The sequence below is a fragment of the Varroa destructor genome, unplaced genomic scaffold (genome assembly GCF_002443255.2).
Source record: "Varroa destructor unplaced genomic scaffold, Vdes_3.0 BEIS01000006.1, whole genome shotgun sequence".
NCBI lineage: Eukaryota > Metazoa > Arthropoda > Arachnida > Mesostigmata > Varroidae > Varroa > Varroa destructor.
This window is the reverse complement of record NW_019211459.1, coordinates 15756373-15761610: the sequence shown is the minus strand read 5'-3', so window position 1 is coordinate 15761610 and position 5238 is coordinate 15756373.

Sequence of the window (5238 nt, the reverse complement as noted above, 5' to 3'; positions counted from 1 at the left end):
AGGTATCGTAAACTATCACTGTTACTTAATATTATGACAGATTGGTAGCTTCTATAATGTAACTAGAGGCAGTAAACCATTATAATAATATGGAATGCCCCCCTCAATGTGTCACTCAGTTGCATAGCCTAAGCATCATAATACTTTCTATGATGGCATCATACATATATCTAACTGCTAAAATCGCAGAAGAATCACATACAAAGAACAACGGGCTTATGACGACGAGAGGGACCTAACCTTCTAATAGGGTCGTTGAGGCAATTTTAAAACAGACAATGTATAGCATGGCCAATCCGAAGTAATCACGGGAGAGTCGAATAGTAGTAACATGCAACCTTTGCCTCATTATTACGTCATAGTAATAATTATATTTGAAATGCGAGAATGTCGGTGCTGGAGGGAAGATTTCGATGAGACGAAAATCAAGTAAAGATTGTAAAAAAAAAAGTTTAACACTGTGACAGTAAGCGATACATATATTGGGGTAACGTGGTGCAATATTTACTATGATGAAATAGAATACATATTTATCTATTCTCACAAAATTGAGACGCTAGCTTTATTTTATACACTTGTATAAATAGAAATGTGGAAAAGCATAGGCAATTACAGAGTAAATTAATAAGAAAATGAAATGTTTAAGATTTGCAGCAACAGGATTGAAGAAATTTATTGCAAGGCTCTCAATGACTTTATATATACATATATATAAAGTAATAATAATTAAATATAATGGTTTAAATTTTGATGAATAGTTATAAATTTATTATTAATTGTAAGTAACGTAAGTGAATTTATTTATAGATCATGGAGAAATAAAAGATCTAACGGGGAATGTGTCTGAATTAGATAACAAAATGATAGTAGTCCCAAAAGTGAAAATACTGGATGGTTGGTACGAACTTCACAGTAAATGCCAACAAGGTGAACGAAAAAGAATTAGGGAATAGAAGCGAAATTTCAATTTCTTCCAGAATTGAAACGGCGCTTCGGGGATATACGTTAGATATAAGAAACGAAAAAAATAAATAAAAATACATCCTGTAGGCTTGGACACGTCGACGTCCTCGATCAATGGTAGGTGCCGACTACTCTCAAACTTTAACATAGACTGATTTTATTGTACTGATACTTATTGTTGACAACTGTGACTCCCTAGATAGTTAATTATATATAAGAACTGATGACGACCATATATATACATATATATATAAACTAAGAACAAACGGTAACTATAATGACAATTATATTAAGGGAAATAAGCAAGAAAATGAGGTTGTATTGTTGTGTGTATTTTGTTCATGTTTTTTATACCGACGACAACTGGGTAGCAGCATAATAACAAGAGACGAATAAACAAATAATAGTCGTCGATGCAAAAGCAAAACATACGCAGCAGAAAACTATATACCTGTTGAAATGATAACTTCTTAAAAGAGCGTGGCAGTAACGGAAGATGATTTTATATAAGAAAAAAGGACAAAAAAGCTGAACAGGAAAAGAAATGTTGACGTTGAATGTTTATTATTATATAGAGCGAAAAACTAATATATACGATGATGTAAGGATGCTAATAATAATAATAATAATAATGGTTATCATGTCAATAATAACTGAAAACGCGAGGCACGCAACGACGTAGTGAACGTGGAAAACCCCACGGCATCAGTAAAGAATATATAAATAATACACTCAAATGATGGAGGTATAGCCGAACGGGGTAAATTGGGACAGAAAAAAAACTTTAACGAATGCGAGAGAAAATCAAAAAGTTAAGCCGAATATGTAGTTTAAGCGAACAGCCCTGCTATGCATTTATCTCGTGTAGTAAGTGCGAAGATGGCGCTGTTTGCAATAAGCTAATATTATACAAAGAAAGTCTAAAATGCTATTAAATGATACAAGATGGTGGTAAGATTCTACATAAAAGGGTAATGATGAAGCCGAGAAAGTATCTCTTCTTGATGAAGTTCCGTCAGAAGGGCTCAGGGACCCCAAGTGCAAGTGGCGAGTTGTTCTACATAAGGAATAACAAGAAGTTTGTGTGGTAGTAGATGGTGACGATGCTTACCATAAAGATGATCTTGTTAGGCTTTTTTATATTTTATTAAAAGTTGATACTGTATTGTATGTTGGCACTGCATTACCAATATAATAATAATATAAACAATAATTCTTAATAATAACGACAGGCATCGCATACTGGATAGCACTTGGTGAGCAGTAAATCAATCAATCAATCAGAGTGAGCGAACAAATTAATTCTCAATAACTACGTTTTTTTACATTATCCATATAGTATAGAGGCCCCCATTGGATAATCTGGATCATATTATGAGCTCTTTGCAAAGGAAATATGTAGGTTTTTTTTTCTTGTAAGATAGCACAGGTGAGTCTTCGAATGAGACCGTTTAGCTTAAATTCTATTCCGGGTAGAACATTGGGACACAATAATAATGTATAAACCGCGTTCTCATGCATTTGAGTCATTCAACTCAGCAACAAACATACGCGTCCTGTAAACCTGACTAGGAGCCAGCCACCGATTAGCTGAGAGTCAACTACAAAATGAACAAAATATTCACAAAATTTTACTTATGGAGACTTGAGGTCATTGTAGGGAAATCAATAAATGAAGGACGTGCTATCAAATGAAACATTTGCTAGTATGTCCTTCATGTATTGATGTCTCTACATATCTCTGATTCCAGCCATTTTGGTTACACAGTAATAATAAATGATTAAACGTGTGCCCGTTTCGGTCAAGCGATTATTCAACAATTCCCTAAAAAAAGTAACTCATTCTAGTGAGAATGTGTTCTAATTCGATCGACCATCTTCAGTTATGTTAGTCTCTGCTGAACGCTTAGCAGCAACAAAATCATATTAACTCTGATTTATTCAATAATAGAGAACATTCTCACTCGACCGTGTTATCTAGAACCGAAGCGTACATATATTTGGCATCCGTTGATCATTCGCTGCTATATATATATATATATATGCATATATATACAGCAGTGAATGATATATATATATAACAAAGACACGAGGAGCTGCTGCATGTTTGCGCGCCTGTAAAAGCGCTCATCCTTCTGTCTTTGGGTGATTTCCCTAATGCGCTCAAGAAATCCCTCAAAGTAGCTCTTGAACGGAAAGCGAAGTTACAACACATCCATATGTAAACAAATGGACACATAAACTAACACACATCATTTACACACAACAGAAACAAGTAACAGACGAAGCTGAAACAGGTGTAACCAAGCATTGAAATAAAAGCTAACATTGTTTACAAGGAGAAGGGTCTCCCGTTATTGTTTCCTTGATTTATGCTCAAGGGTAAGAACACAAAGAAGGACGATAACAATGATATTAATAAATGTCGAAGGAGGGTAAAACAGAAGTACAGTGTGATATGTCCGTGCAAGAATCAGGAGCAGCGGCGCCTAAGCATATATAAATGCATATTTTTTTAAATTATTTTTTTTGTAAAATTATTATGTCGCCACAGTTTCTAATAAACATATCCGTTTAATAAGTAATTGTTCGAAATAAATCGATGTTTATCCAAACAAATCTTCTATTTGACGATGATTGTCGATCGTCTTTCGGGTTGGTGAACAAAAAGCGAAATTTTTGTGAAATAGGGATTTTGTCCACTTCAGCTGGTGGTCCACAAGCTGCTGAGTCAACTTGTTCATCTTAAATGCAAATACATACAGAAAGGAAAAAAGTCGTGACCAAACGGTTGTACAAATATAAGACTTGTTTTTTATCCTATTGACTTGATGGAACGATTAGACATGTCTAAACTTGTTTCCAGCAAGAAAGACAGATTAAACGGTCGTCATTTTCCAGCATGCATGTAGATCGGAGTCACTTTGCAAAACGGGAACAGGACACTGTGCTAATACTATTCGTAACCTTTGTGCGCGTCTACTCATCTGCAGATACACGGATACTCCGACGCGGACGCTTGTCAAATAACCATACATTTAAGTTCTTTATTACAACAACATTTTGTGTAGGGTCGCATTAGCTAAACTCATAGACGGAAACATATAAATAAAAAGAGGAAATAGCAACTTATAACGACGATACCGGCATGTTCTAGTAACACACACGAGTCGCGCAGAGAGACACACTAGAATAAAATTAATTTTATTATTTAAATATGCTAATAACAGTAATTTGTTAAGGATAACATAACGTTTGTAAAAAAAATGGACAGTATAACCCAAAGAAAGATGTGAAAAAAGTAGAGGAATAACAAAAAACCCTTAACCGAGCCGAAAGTTGATGGAAAAAGTCAACCGATATAAAGATCTTCACTTCGATCTTTGAAGTAAGAAAAAAGATACTTACCTAAAAAAATACAACGCAGAGTATAATGAAGTCTCAAAACAACATTAAAGAAGGTTCGGTCGTTCCTAGTGAATGGCGACGAATGTCCGGCAGCGATGGAATGGCAAAGCACAGTTGGGCAAACACACTGCTTGAATCGGGGGCAATGACAACGACAAGCAGTTTAAGAGGGGTTAATTGGCAAAAATAAAATCGTAGATCGAGAAACTGAAATCGAACAGTAGAAATATAACAGTAAAACGGAGCCCCAAAGCTGGACAGGAAGTGATGACGGTGACGACGAGAAGTCGTTACAGGCGCGAGCTGTCGTATGGATTACGGGCGGCGATTAAGTACGAAAAAAAGGCAACAAACGAAGAATAATTGTAAAAAGTAAACGTAAAACAAATGTCACAATATAAATAAAAGTATAATCAGTCAACGTTCAACACGGACTCAACTTTTCATTATTGCGCAGTGTTCAACCCCTTTGCAATCGTGTATTTCTTACAACTAGCGGGTTAGAAGTACCTCAAATGGTGAGAATTACAACTTCTCCTTCTTGTTCAAGAGGAAGGCCCGATTGGGATTGACTTACTAGGGAAGGGTAGGCATAAGTGCTTCCGGGGCAACTCGTCTAGCCATTAAACATGTCGTATTATCGATTAGTGCGTACGTAGTGTTCGCCCAGAGTCTGTCACTATGTGGCGTTAATGGTCAGGTTTTTAACTGAAAAATAGTTTAATAAGAATAAGATATAGCTGATGATTTTTTATGATCTCTACTCCTAAGCGCAAGGCGCCGTAACGTGTTCCTCCTATCGTATAATAGGTTGAGGCATTGGGTACTTTGGTCAAATCGAATGCTTGTTAATTACACTTTATCGTA